The sequence below is a fragment of the Corvus brachyrhynchos genome, unplaced genomic scaffold, assembly GCF_000691975.1.
Source record: "Corvus brachyrhynchos isolate BGI_N302 unplaced genomic scaffold, ASM69197v1 scaffold14, whole genome shotgun sequence".
Classification (NCBI taxonomy): Eukaryota; Metazoa; Chordata; class Aves; order Passeriformes; family Corvidae; genus Corvus; species Corvus brachyrhynchos.
The window spans coordinates 7,226,193-7,241,131 of NW_008239110.1; the positions used below are offsets into that span (position 1 = coordinate 7,226,193).

Here is a 14,939-nt window from a genome sequence, read left to right on the forward strand (position 1 = left end):
TCAATTTAAATTATTTTCATTGTAGAAGTAAGGAGTTTTATCACTTGACTTTTTGTAAAGATGTGATTATAGTACTAAGACAATGCATATCATTTTACCAATAAAGTGAAGCTTACCAGAGTGGAATGCCGCAGTTGAGAGCAGGGGACATTTCCACCTTGAAGAAAATCAGATGATGCTTGAAAGGCAAAATAGAATTTCCCTGAAATGCCCTTTAAAATAATGTTCCCAATTCCTACCTGAAATGGTGTCCAACCTGCCCAAGAATGATGCTTTCAGGACAGACAATTTGTTCTACAATGAAAACACAGTGTGAGCCTGCACTTGCACTTTTTAGTTTAGTCCTAGGACTTGGGGATTTGTTTTTTGTTTTCAAGTGTCACTAAATCTTTCTCCCTGCCCCTCTGCTGCAAGATTAATTATTTTCTGTACAAGGGCCCTTCTTTCAAAGTCCTCCATTATTCTGTTTTGATCATACTGGGGAACTTATCCAAGTCAACAGAAAGGCAGCCTTTATCACAGAGAGGCTGTTCATGAAGTGGATGGTTTCATATATTGCTGGGAGAGAATTGCCTTAACATTGCTTATTCACACTGCTGTGCCAGGTGCACCCACTTACATGGCTCAAAATGCTGCTACCACCACATCCTCTGCTGCCAAGACCATTATGCGCTCTGAGTGATGGAGCAAGAGGCAGGACTTAGATCTTCTCTGCTGGGAAGTGGAGGGAGAGAGACCGATTTTTGTGTCTCAAAAGAAAAAAAAAATCTGCTGTAGGGAGCCTTTTAACTCACTGAGGCTCTGCTTCTGTGAGTGCTTCGGAAGAAGATGGAGAGGAAAATAGCAGGAGTTTAGAACAAGACTCTGCTCTGCATCACTGCCCCAAGATACTGTAAAGAGGACAAAGGGAAACTGGGATATAAATGGAGAATGACATTTTCCTTGCATTGTCCACAATGAATACATTTGTACATGAACAAAATCGTTGGAACGAGACAACATGCATGCCTGATGCTGAAGAAAAGCTTGTTTGTGCTTAGTACATTGAAGACATTGTTCGAAAATAGTTCATCCTTTTGTAAATATTGCCTCGGCATTGGTGCCAGGGTCACTGTTGCTTTGCGCTATCAGCTGAATAAGTATCAGTCATGCACATGCTGCTGGGAGAAATTTTAATACGGGCACCAGATTTAAGAGCAGAAAATGATCCTCTTAAGGACCGTCCCCTTCATTTGTAGTTAATACTCCCTGCTTTACTCTTAGTCTTTTTTCTTCCAAACTTACCCGATTTTCTTGCACTTAAAGGGCGTTTCATACATGTCACCAGGAAATAAAACTTGCCCCATCCCTCAGGCACTGCTAGTGTGTGTACAGAAAGCAGACCTCCCTTTCTGACAAAACCCTGGTAGGAGGAAATACTGCCTTTGCTTTTCATCTGCAGTGATACAGCTACAGCAGATACAGGCTACGCTCCCTCCTCGTGCAAAGTGGCTGAGGTCAGCTGAGCGGCGCCGCGATGGAGATCTTGGCTCTTCAGTTTGTTTGCTTGTTTTCTGGAAAGACATTTACATGGAAACATTGCTTTTCTTTTCTCCAGAAGTTTTGAGAATCCAGCAAAACAAATACTTGTACCACATGCAAAACCAAATCTAAGAAATTAATACAGTATGTTCTGCATCCAGTGAAAGCTTCCTTGTATCCCTGAGCAGAAGGCAAATATGATGAACAAGATACATTTGTATTCATCCCCATACCCAGATTTTTTGGCAAGATAAACCACAATCTGAAACTACAAAAATTGAAGGACCCTCCAGCATTTCACGCTAGCAGGCAAATACAGCTATCCCTATGACGCAGTCAAATAGATGAAAGTGGACTAGAGACTTGAAAAAAAAAAAGATCAATGGAAAAGCTGAAAATTATACCTTTAAAAAATTCTATGATGTCCAGGCAATTTTGAAAATGTTTCTCTGCCCTAAATAAGGTATAGTTCAAGTTCAAATAAGATGCAGTAGGAGCTATTGTATCAGACTTATACAGCGTCTGAATATAATGATGCCACACATCCTGAAGATTACTATACTCTGCCACTCTGTGCTTTTATCTCTATGGCCATGCCCCAGGGTTAAAAAGGTTCAAATCAGGCCTCCAGATTTTGCAGTTGCGAGTTTCATTAGGGTGACAGAACAGGGACATCACATGTGCTTTTCTTACAGCTTGCACTGCTCAGTTTGAAGTTGTATTGTGCTCACCCACCCTCACCTGGGCAAAAGCACCAGGCACTCAATCTGCTCCTGGCTGGTGGGACAGGGCTGGGGGGACAAGAGTCCTGCTCTGCTGCTAGCTTGCTTGGTGACAGTGGACAACTTCTGAGAGAGCCTTCTGGGAAGGATGGTGGCATAGCCTGGAAGCTAGGGAGGCTGGAACTAGATACTATCTAAGGTCCTTTTCACCCTGACCCATTCTATGATTCTATGATAGGTGATCACCCCATTTTTTTAGGAGGTCTGTGTGCTTTAGTTCAGCAACTGCTTTTATGCATTTGACCTCTGCCTGCACTTATGGCACAGAAGATGTGCTCTTCTGGGTGTTCCCAGCTCAGATAGAACTTGTCCTGTTACCACCTTGATTACAGCTGTGGGGTTTCTCTGCCGTGTTATTGCCTTTTAGTGTGATTTATGTGATTACAACAATAAAGGTTTCACATTGTGCTGTCTCCTAAAAATCTATAATCTATAGATCAAGGATGAATGTCCAAAGACTGTACTAATTAATTAATGGAAAATTTACTTCATATCTGGTAATAAGGATTTGCTAAAAATTATTCCATCATATGTTACTTCAGTCTTTCTGATAAATACCTTAATGAAGGCAATTTTTATGTCTTCTAATTCAGGTCTGCCATCCAGGAGCTGTTTCGAGATTGTGAAATATTAGATAATTGCCTGCAAAACTGTTGCACCTATTTTTTTTCAGAAGCAATACCACAGTGCATCCCAAACTAAAACAAACATACACTTTCACACATGTAAGAGTCAACTAACAACGGTAAAAAAGTATATAATTGAAAAAAAAAAAAAGCAGACCACTAAAATTCATGGTTCAGTCTTTATTATTACTATTACTGAAATCATTTGTGGCTACTGCACAAGGTGATAAATTGATTTTTTTTTTTTTTAATTGGTTCTGTAGTTTTTGGAACTAAAATGTTGAGAAGACTGCTCAAAACCAACTACAGTACCCAAATTGCTTTTGTTTGAGCTCTAAACACCTTGAGCTCTCATTTCAGTGTAGTTCTCTGCATATTTTCCAGCACTGCAATGGATCTAGGATTCTATCCTTCCTCTCTCAATGGTTCAAAAATAATAAGAAAACCTAGGGGTAAAAGGAAAACAAAATCCTCTTGCAGTAAAATTATGTTGACTAGAAATGTGAATTTAAATCAGAACTAGAATCCATTTCTGCAGCAATCACTGCAATGATTTAATTTCGTATATGGTAGAATTCAGTACACTTTTTGAGTAAAATTTATAAATTTTATTCCAAAAAACTGGAGTTAAAATGTTTCTCCAGTGCAGCAGAAAAAAGAAGATCAAGAAGTTGCCATTGTAGAAATGAGGACTGATTACTCATAGTAGACTGAGTAATCAAGGAGACAGTATATACTTATCTTAAGAAGGTATAGCTTTCCTCCCTACCTGCATTTTGCAGTGGGTACAGAGCCTCAACCTTCTGCCATATTTCTGGTAAGCAGAAAGGAAGTTTATCCATATCTTCACAGGACAGAATGATAACAAAGACATTGCAATACAATGGAGTTATTTCAAAATACTGCTTCTCTCAGTACTGGGTGGTTCCTTGATAGACCATAAATATAAATATTCAAGAAAAAGTACTGTCAACAAAGGAACATCCTATCTTACGCCCTGGGAGTGATTTAAAGTAAGCAATTTTATTAACAGGATTCCAGCAGTAGCCTATACAAGGTTTTACCACTGTCTTTAGATGACACTCTGACATCATAAACAATATATTATTAATTATAATTTGCTTTTAGCATCCAGGTGTCCCACTTCAGACCAGGGACCTTACCTCTGGGCACTGTAAAAATTCATTAGAAATGTGTCTCAAGAGATTAAGATGAGTATCTGGCTACATCTTGGCCTTGATTGCAAAAGAGCACACTGTCAAGCACACTATCTTAATAACATATTTACTGATGTTCAATTAGATGGTAGACAACAAAATTGATCACCACACTTAAAAATATTTGCTGCTGCCTTACAGCAGTGAAAAATGTTACTATCCATCATGCATATGGCAGAACCTTTGGCTTAACACCAGTTCCTGCAATCACCCTCCATACCTTGTGGAGGAGCTGCCAAGTGCATCCAACCCTGCTTCTCCTCACCTACAGTTTTCCTCGTGTCCCTCAGCAACAGTGACAGGGAAGGCTGTTGAAGACTGAGAACAAAAGCCCTCCAAAGAACTATGCCCTTCCTGTCCAACTACAGGTTAATGGATCCAATGCTCTCTCTTGCTTATCAATGATTTTTAGCATGACATTGAACAACTGCTTTACCATTATTAGTAGATTTGATCTGTGAGGATAGAAGAGGGGAAGAAAGGTGCAAATGAGGGTCAAACTATGACCAGACTATTCTACATACTTACTCTCATCACCCCTTAGCATTCCAGTAGTGCCATAGCTATCTCCTCTTATGTTGGATACTTTTCCATTTGGCTTTTCTGAAGGTGGGGGAGAAGCCTCCGAAGCAAACTGCTGTTTTCCTTTAGTGCAGTGGGTTTTGTTTGTCTGATATTGGCTTCCTAGCTTTGATTTTGCAATGTTTTTTAAACACACGCGTTGCCATGCCTTTACGCTAAAGGCAGACAGACCAAAGAAACATGTGCAACACTTGGAAAGTGGTAGAAGAGTTTCACGTAGCACCATAATAAGGAGATTTTATTTTTTTTAAGAACTTTGTTCCCTGTCCCTTTCTTTGCAATTCCTAACATTTTGCTTGCTTTTTGAACCACTGCCAAGCTGTGCATTGATGTTTTTGTGGCAGCATTTATTAGAGCCCCATGATGCTGCTCTGGAGGGGTCGGAGCCAGCCAAGACCCCCTGTGTCTCACAGGGCATTTATCCACAGCAAAGCTCACCTGCTGTTTTCTTGCTCAGTCACTCAGCTTCATGGCCTCTTCCCTCATCCTCCCTTCATGCTCACATTAATCTCTGCAACTTTTGTTCTTGCTCCTTCACACAACATTTCTGAACATGCTGGTGGAGGGGCTCTGTTACTCAACTCCCATCACCACAAAAAGTGACCATTTGTTTCTGACCTTTGCTTCCTTTCTTTCATGTGATCATTGTCCACGTGAGAAGCTGCCTCTTTGCCCATGCAGCTTAACGTTTTTGAGAGCCTCTGCTAAAAGGTGTCAAATGTCTTTAATTCCTTTTAAGTGTGTCGACCAGATCTCCCCACCCCATAGACAGGGATTTGTGAGGCATCCCCTCTCTTTGCAAGAGCTGCCTGCTTCTTCCCCTGTCATGCTGGTTTTCTTCAAAGTACTTTTCTGATACAGTTAATAGGGGGGTTATATATGTAACAGGCCAGATGAATGTTCTTTTCTGATTTCTTCATTTGGGTATAATTTCAGGTTTTTAAAGGATGCTTTTTAACTTGTAGCAACCATGACCAAGTTGTTTAGGTATGTTCACGTGCTTTTTAAGACTTTATAAAACCTCCAAGATATGATCAGCCCTGGGCTGGACTAGAAGTGAAGCGTGAAAGTCCTGGAGGAGTAAATTGCAGGATTTAGAGGCTCTTATGTCTATGGTCTTCTCAGCTATGTGCTGAAGACTCCAAGAAAATCCATGTTTCACTACTATCTCTGTGAGTGAGCTTCTCTGTGACTCCTTTAGATGGAGGTGAAATGGCCAAAAAACTTAAGTTTTGTTCTGGGCTTCTTAATTTCTGTGTGGGAAACTTGGTCCTTGAATCCAAGCACAAGAGCAGTCACCTCAACTAAGATTTCAGAAGTAATGAGAGTTTAACAGAAGGAACAATTGGGACTGCCCATCAAGAATTTGGATGCAAGGAAGCGTGGGATAAAATTGGGTAAATAGAAAATAAGAAAAACACTACAAAGCTTTCCTAATAATAGGTTATGGCACACTAGCCAGACATTTACAAAAACCCACCAAACCCTACTATCTACATCAAGGAAGTGAGTTGACCTAATCTGACTGGATTTCAGGAAAACATTTGTTAGTATGCTACTTGAAAAAAAAAATAAACTGCGGAAGACAGCAGTTGCTAAATTAACTCTTAGTATGAATAAAAGCTTGCAAAGTAGTTTGGAAAGTCTCAAGCTAGAAGAAAGTTGATAGTGGGCTTCCTTAAAGAATGATCTCAGACAGGTCCTTCTAGTTATTGTCACTGACTACCTTAAACTAGGAATGATCAACTGAGGATACAAGCTGGGGTAGTGCCTGCCCAAAATGGGGCTGGAATATTGTATAACAATGGGCATGAGAGTCATTTTACATGATGAGCTTGACTCAGTACCCTGGCCTATACCAAACTTAAGAATAAATTCTTCAGTATGGTATTTTCACTATAAAGAGAAACCAAGTGGTCAAGTTTCTTAGCTGTCCTGCAGGCACAGAAGTAAAACATATCAAATAAAATTGCTATATAAAAATGTCACAATAAAACTGCCATATAGCAAGTTCCAAGTGAAGGCAAAAAAAAAAAAAAGGAAAACAGATTTTTGCTTGTTTAATTAGAGACAGTCATAATGTTAGTTAACTTCCACAAATAAAATGACCAAAATCCTCCAGGTTCTTGTATTTTAAAAAAATTAATTCTCATTTTTAGATGTTATTCAAGAGCACCACACAAGTCTTGTACATCTGTTTCCCCTTCAATTTCACGGGCATCACCTGTAAACTGGAGATTAACCTATAAGATCAATAGAAACAATATAATGTGACACTAAGTCCATCTCCTCTGTTGATCCTGTAAAAATATTTCAGAATTTGGTCTCTTGCTCCCAGAGCTGTCAAACGAAGCCAGTGCAGGACAGCGAGTCAGAAGTGCTGTACAAATTCTGGAAGGCTTACCTGAGCTAACACACTGGGATGTGCCTGAGGTAACCTAATCCTAGAGACAACTCTGTTTCATGAGCCAAGCTAGCTCACCTGCAGTGCTCTGTGCTGTGTCGTGTGTGTGTGCCAGCTCACGTCCGTACTCGTGCAGAGCGGAGAGATTCCCAAACAAATCTGGACATGCCAGGAAATTCAGAGGAAGCCTGTGACTTTGATGAAAGCAATGACACCCTTTCATAAAAAAGCCTTTTGACACCCTTGTCATGCAATACCAGTACGATAGTGCAAAGGTCAAGGTCACAAGCTAGGAATGAAGAAGTTTTGCTGCCAGTATCCATAAAAAAAGGGTAAATTGGGTGTTTCAGTCAATCCTCAAGTCTTTTGAGATATCGATAGCAGGTAGCTCTAGGCATAGGAAGGTATTAATGCCACCATAAGAGGCTCTGGCAACATCTCATCTGGAGCACTGTGCTTACTTCTAACCCCGCAGATTAAAAGAGATTTACTGGAAGTGGAGGTGCAAAGGAGGGTTAGAAGAACGGTCAGGGAAAAGCACCGTTCTCTACGACAGGTACAGCACAGCTGGTTTGGCTGAACTGAGGCCAAGCAGGTTCTAACTCAAGGGAGGACAGACCGGAACGGACTTTATATTGGGTGAGAGAAAAGCTCTTTAAACTGAAGTCAAAGACCTTGCAGAATGTGAGAGGTTCAGCTGGTCAAGATACACATGATCTGAAATCTTTAACCATGCAGAGGAATGGAAAAACAGAGGCAAGCTGATGGCGGGGGTAGCTTCAAGATGGAGTCCAGTGTCTCTGCATGTTAAGTTGAAGAGTGCCACACAGCTGCCTGCGATAGAGAGGATCGGGCCCCACAGCAGAGCAGGTCTTCTCCAGCCCTGCTGCCCACTCTGTCAAGGACAAAGCTGGCTATGAAAGCTCTGATTTTCAAAACACGTATCCAATTTACACATTTGTCACCGGCCAGTTTATCACCACCCACTATCTTATATTCAGTAGTGTTACACAAGAGTGTAAATTAATGTGGAGTGCAATACCCCTAATTATTACAACTGGGGAGCAAATGGGGCCATGCATATGCAAATATCTAATTAGTCACGTCGTGGTTGTCTGTCTGTGGAAATACCCTGTGTGACTATGAAATTGTACTGCCTGCTTTGGCTTATACAATGATGTGTGTTGCTGCGACTCTTGCATAAGGAGAATTAGTCCTTCTGTTTTAATAATACTGCACCATTCTGCTCAATTCTGAGCCCTTAATCTTGCATCACAGTGAAACACTGTAACAGCAACACATAATTGTCTATTTTTCCAATTTTCTGTTTTGTAAAATGCTAGTTCCTGACCTCCGCTGAATGTGTACAGTGGCCTACCTTGACACAATATTAGATTAATGTTAACTGAAAAGAGTTCCAGTGCAGCTGTAATAGAAAAAAGGACTATGACTTCACCTACTCATGAATTTCAGGTTTCGGTCTTCTTTTCTCAGAAGAATGTTATCATCTCACTATGACACATGCAGTTTCACAAGTTCTGTTTGTTTTAGCCTGAAATGACCTGGCCTTATTAGGTCCTTCTATCCCCTCCAGTTTTGGTGGACCCAAGTGCCTCCTTAGTGGTATTGCAAAAGGAAATCCCCATAAACCACATAAATCCCTAAAAATGCTGATGGCAAAACTGAGCAGATCTCTGTTCGGGCAGGCAGCGTCCTCCCCTTGCACAGTGCTGCCATGGGTGTCGATGGCAGCCCTGCAAAGAGACAGAGGATGGCACAGCAGCCTGCAGGTTTTGCTTGCTCTCCATCACTGAAAGGACACCCTCACCCAGAGCACTTTTTCTGTATTTGCCCATTATTTAAGGGACCTTATTGCCAGGATTTCCAGGGCAACATCATTGCTGTCGTGCTCCTGTAATTTACAGATAAAGGGTGACGAAAGAGAAATGTGCTTTGGAGGAATGGGCACGATATGGGGTTGTGTTCACTAAGGCTGGCAAGATACTTGCCTTTCTGCTCAATTTGTAGGGCTAACTACTGCTTTCTGAATTATCACTACTTAGTTTTGATGAGTGTCAGCAATGGATCGATAAAAAATGTGTTTCTGTGGTTTTAAAAATACCTCCAGTATTTCTCCAGAATACGATAATTCCTTGTCTTATTGCCTATACACAGCAATTCAGATTCCTTGTAATTACTAAATAATTTTATGGTTAATTTTACCTCCTTCCCCCTCTCCCAAAATGCAGACATGTATATTCTTATGTCCATATGCATGCCTCATCAAAATTATTTCAGCATAAGCGTGAATACCACGAACCAAAAGTTTGGCATCCCTGCTACAGTGAAAGATGACTGCCACCTATGGGTAAGAGCTCATGTTAACATATTTAGATAAAATTTTAATATTATTCTTGTTAGTTAATTTAATTTGTAATTATCTACCAGGACAGAGTTCTGATTCATTTGCTTATATTTTGTCAACAACAATCACTGCTCATGATCTGAAAGTCAGGTATTAAACCAACTCCCTTACAAAGGAGCATCAGCCTTACGATGAATAAAAAAATGGGGTACGACGTTCTTATTTTTCTTACTCTGAATAAAAACTACATAGAAGTAGTCTAAGTCCCTATGCAAAGAAAAAAGACTCATTGCTACACAACTAGGTACAGCATATTAGATAAAGCTGTATTTAATGACTACTATAATTTTAAAGCTTAGCCGTCTCAAGGTTTTAATAGTTTGCTTGCTGTTTTCTTTTACTAAATACATACAAATAGCTTAGCTGCGCAGTTCCATGAAAATATGTGTATAACCAGTATGTCATAGTAATTTTCTTTCCAAAGTTTTTCATTTTTCATAGTAAAATGAAAGCTAAATGGGGGAAGGGAGGCAGTAGAAAAATGTATGTCCCCATTACGTAAGCCTCAATTTTTCTGATAATCAATCTGCGCAGCATTTACCTAGAAAACTCAAAAGAAAGCACAGACTGGAAAGCCAAAGTTATCGTATCAAAAATACTTCTTTTCGATTCACTGTTCAGGTACTTAAAAGCAAACAGCCTGACAATTCTATATATCTAACTATCAAAGAGAAAAACGCTCGATTACGGCTGCTACACTGTAGTAAGCTGCATTAAAATGGACATTACGATCTCCTTCTCAGAAATACCATACATAAAAATAGCTGGAAGTCTAGCAAATTAACGCATGTATTTCAGTTTGGAAAAAATCATTTTGCTCCAGTAAACGGAAGCTAATTGTAGCCATTATATTTCTCCCTTTCGGGGCTGGGACACATTTTCTGAAGTATTTCTGAAGGAAGAGAGATGGAACTTAACAAAAGAAAAAATCATATTAAAAGAGAGAGCAACTAATAAAAACTAAGAATAAGTCCAATATTGATTTTTAAAGAAATCTCCCTTTTAAAGTAATCTTAGTCTTGGGCCTTCTCATTCATATTGTACTTTGCTAAATATGATAATTGGCCTATCTAAAAAACCCGAAATCAATATTACAGTAGTGCTTACCTCCTCCATTTTCACTAAATAAAACTAATACTAAACCTATGTTATAAACTTGCCAAATACTGTAAAAGTGGTCAGTAAATGTTGCTCAGATATCTGAGGTCCACACATCACCATTTCATGCTTGCTTTCCGACGGTATCGGTACCCTTTATAATCTACATAACTCAGACACCTGCGGTAAAATCTTTGTGCTTCATAGACAAAACCATCTTGTAGGTAAAGTCACTGCTCCACAGTAATATATTAATTATGTATTTTCCTGATATATTTTAGGCCAAAAATAGCATTCTTCAATTTACATCCTTGTGTCCACTTTGGCTACCGAATCAAACTGTCACCAGCCCAGTAACATTTCCTTGTATTTTCAAACCACGCTTTAAACTTAAACCACTTAGTCTCCTTTGATGAGAACTTCGTATCAGACAGAAATTACTCCTTAGCACATTTGATGAATCCAGCTTAAAATTAAACACCAGAACTGCATGAACATCTGTGACAAATGACTTGTCTCAGCCATCCTGCTCTTTCTTATTTAATCTCCCACTGAAGTACAATTTCCTAGGTACACCATTTTACAGTGCAGACCTCCTCCCACCAACCTACTGCTTGCAAGAGGAATTAAAAAAAATATTTTTTCCATGTGCCATACCAAAATCTGAACAGATTATAGTTGCACCTTTTAAAAAAATTAGAAGTGGGAAAGTGGAAATAAAAGCTAGTACCTCAAATTTACGAAAGCAACAAAAAGGTAAAAAAAATGTAGGAATGCAATAAAGCATTGTTAAACTAATAGATCTACTAACCAAATATGAAACAAACCCTCCTTTCCTGGTTACTACTTGCATATTCTACAAGTAAAAAGGAAGAGCAAAATTTTTTTATGTATGGTCGGTATGATGGATTTTGAGATATTCCTATTTCAGTCTCTTTAAAACCAAGGCCATCTTAAAGGACAGGGTACTCGAAAAGATCTACATGATACTGGAAAACATAGACAGGTTTTTCCTGATTTTTTGCCACCAATGATCTCTGTGTTTTACAGAGGGGAAAAAAACCCCCACGAATCAGGCAGTGTTTCTAATTCTCTGAAGTGCTTGTTGTTAATTTTATACCTTTACAAAATGACAAGTAAAATTCCACTTTCCAAGTAAAGCAATACAGAACGTCGTATCATAGCTTTAAAAAATTATTCTTTCTGTTCTATATAGATGTCTCATCCATTTCACTTGAATGCTGCTTATACTGTATAACACAGATTTTACTTTAAATAATAGTACTTAATGCCCATATGGATTTTTTGTTACCTAATAGCTTTGCTAGATTGGTCATGGATTTTTTACTGTGCTATGTATTTTTTCAGTACTTAGTTACATGCCTGCATTCTCCAACAGACGTTCAAAATATTACTGCATTCTGGTCTATTCCACTGTTTTGACACTGAAGTGCATTCAGATACTCATAATGTGCTTATAGAGGCAACTAAACAAAAGAACAGGTTACCTTTTGATGTACTGGAATGAATGGGACTTTATTCTAATGGGGGAAAACCTGTTTGTTCGTAATAATTTAGTTTATAGCTGAGAAAGAGAGCAATACACCTGTAACTACCTCACTGAAAATTCCAGGGATGCAAGGAGTTTCACAAAAAGTCTGCAGTTACCTTGTTTTTTAAGTAACCATGCAGAGCTGACAGCTATTAGCAGTAGGAAGGACTTGCATAACGAGGACTTGAAGGAAGGCTTAATACTATCCATGCCAGAGTGATTTAAAGAGAATGAAGGCACGTATTTCTTTATGATGCATTATGTAACAACAGAGAGGGCAATGTGAGGCATTCAAAAAACTACGGGACCCACATTTGATCTTACTCTTGGTATTTATCACACGAATATTTAATAGTGCTTCTAGCGTAAGGCTTATGAAACACCAAGCATAGGAATGTTATCTGGTACAAATTAGTTCGGAATATTTTAGGTGATGTTTTCTAAGTTTTGTACATCTTTAGGAAAATATAATAGGCCCTATAATTCATCTGCTTCAAACTTCTGCAATACATGCAATCTCAGATAAAATAAAATTGTCAAAATCAGTGATAGCTGGACCTTCTGGTTCACATTAGTGTGAAGAAAAAACTGCTGTTGAGCTGACACATTGATAGATTACGAGTTCTGCTGAAGAATAGCTAAAAATGGTGATTCAATCTTGTCATTACTATATAACAAGAATAACAGAAGTGAAGATGATACTCATGGTATCATGTCTTTTATCAAAACCCTAAAGGGTTCTGATGCATCGAACACATTCTCTTCCTGAGAGCTTCTGGTTCTAAAAAATACCTGGGTAAGTAAATGAAACTAAATAGGCCTATTAAAAAAACAGGATCAGTTTGTGCCCTAAATTTATTTAAACATTGATATAAATAGCAGATTGTAAAAAGACTTCATTTTTTTGGGGGGGGGGAAGGGGGGTTGGTCCTCTTTTTTTTTTTTTTTTACAGTAGAAATGCTGGCCTTGTAATGACGAAATGGAGAGCTAGGAGGATTATGAAACACAAGTAACATGAAGGGCAAATCTGACTGAAAGAGAGGGAGAATATTATTCCAATTATTTAAAACTCCACTGGGTTTCTTTACTAACTTAAATCAATACAGCTCCCCTGAAATCGGTAGGCTGATACAGATGCATCCAAGATGCATGTAAGATAATGTGGATCATCATCTTCTGTTAGGACAGTAAATAAAAACACTTGTATAACCATCTTTTCTAAACAGCTCCCTAATCTTTAGATATGCAAAAGAGAACTTTTAAAAGAGGCACCTTAAGTACTTCTGCTATTCTACCCCTGGTCCTCTGTTGATCTGAAACTTGCGTGGTCGTTTATGCTGAAGTGAAGTCAGATTTAAAAACTGACTTCTGTCCCTCAGTGCTTCATACTTCCCTTGCTGCTGCAAATCACCACAGAAGGCTCAAGATGGAGGGAACAGGGCCTGGGTGGCTTGTGCCTTCCTCCCACAGAGATCACCAAATGCTCCTGGCGCTTACTTCCGATGCATCCAAGGAGTTCTGCAACAACAGAAGGGGAAACAAGGCTTCACAGTCCTCATCTTTCACTGAGAGAAATAACAGGTAAGGAGAAGGAGGATACAGAAACATGGGGGAGGACGGGGGGAACGATTTCTTTTTAGAGGCTCCCCTTTTCCAAAGGGAAAGAAACCTTGAAACAAACTTCATCACATCACAGAGATGTAGACAGGTAGGCACCTCAGATTTCTGATAAATTGGGAAGTTTGTGTCAGGGAAAGATTAGGCATTCATTTGATTTTTAGTTTTACCGGGGCCTCTTCAGCAAGAATTCGCAGCTTCTCCTGCAATAATTCATGTTGCAATGTTGCATAGGAATTTCTGATTTTATAAAAAAACACTCTCCAACAAAACTGTGACTTAAGCTGTGTTCTTAATTTGATGATGAATGGGGAAGAAAAGCAGCAAAGCAGAAAGTTTATCACCCTACTCTAAAATGTAGGGAGAACCAGAAACTGAAATCAAATTTGAAAAAAAAAAAGTCTCAGCCCTGTTCTGTGTTTTGCCTACAGTTCTTACACATGCATTTGCTTTTTGAGTATGCAGGCCGACATCTTTAGGATATTCAGGCAACGTATTAACACGCTGTAGACACGGGAAAGAAATAAGTCAGAAATATTTGTAGGGTGTGAAGCAGTAAACAGTAACCAAGCAGAAATGTTTTACGTAATGCTATTAAGGCATGACAGCAGAGTAGATTTATACAATGTCCTCTCAACCTTGTAAGCTTGGTAACAAGTGAAATGGGTTAAATTTCCGGAGTTTGGAATGCAATTGATTTATGTTTGTTTCACAATGCTACGCAGCTCTTAAATGTACGAGCTCCTGTGGATGAAGTCTGCTTTTAGGACAGGCCCCGCAGTGACAGGCTGCGGCATGGCAGGGAGAAGCCCAGGTAATTCTGGCGGGGCAGCGGCTGGCGATGCAGGACCCAGCAGGTATCCAGCCATCCAGCCAGCCCGCCTTACGTAAGGACTTCATTTTCGGTAGGCTACATCTCGCCGCCACGCGAGGCACGGAAGAGGAGGCTATTCCATCTCCCCGTGCAGCCCCAGTCCCCTGTGCCAGGCCCAACGACCGCATCCTCGCATGTTTTAATGTTTTAATTTTTTTTTTCTCCTCTCCAAACAGCACATCTAACACAGTGGCGTTTACCTATTCGCTCGCGCCGTGGCTGCCACGCAACCTATCTGGG

The 14,939-nt window shown here is 39.5% G+C and overlaps 1 long non-coding RNA gene across 7 annotated transcripts in view; it reads right to left on the reverse strand.

The window, feature by feature from the left end:
- The window catches only part of LOC108447991, a 46,888-nt gene extending 31,949 nt beyond the window's left edge, over positions 1 to 14,939 (reverse strand). For all 7 annotated transcript variants that reach the window (XR_001863740.1, XR_001863738.1, XR_001863739.1 and 4 more), the window contains exons 1-2: positions 14,900 to 14,939; positions 620 to 13,726 (exon numbers count right to left, since the gene is read on the reverse strand). This is a non-coding gene — a long non-coding RNA (uncharacterized LOC108447991). The remainder of the gene's footprint in view (positions 1 to 619; positions 13,727 to 14,899) is intronic.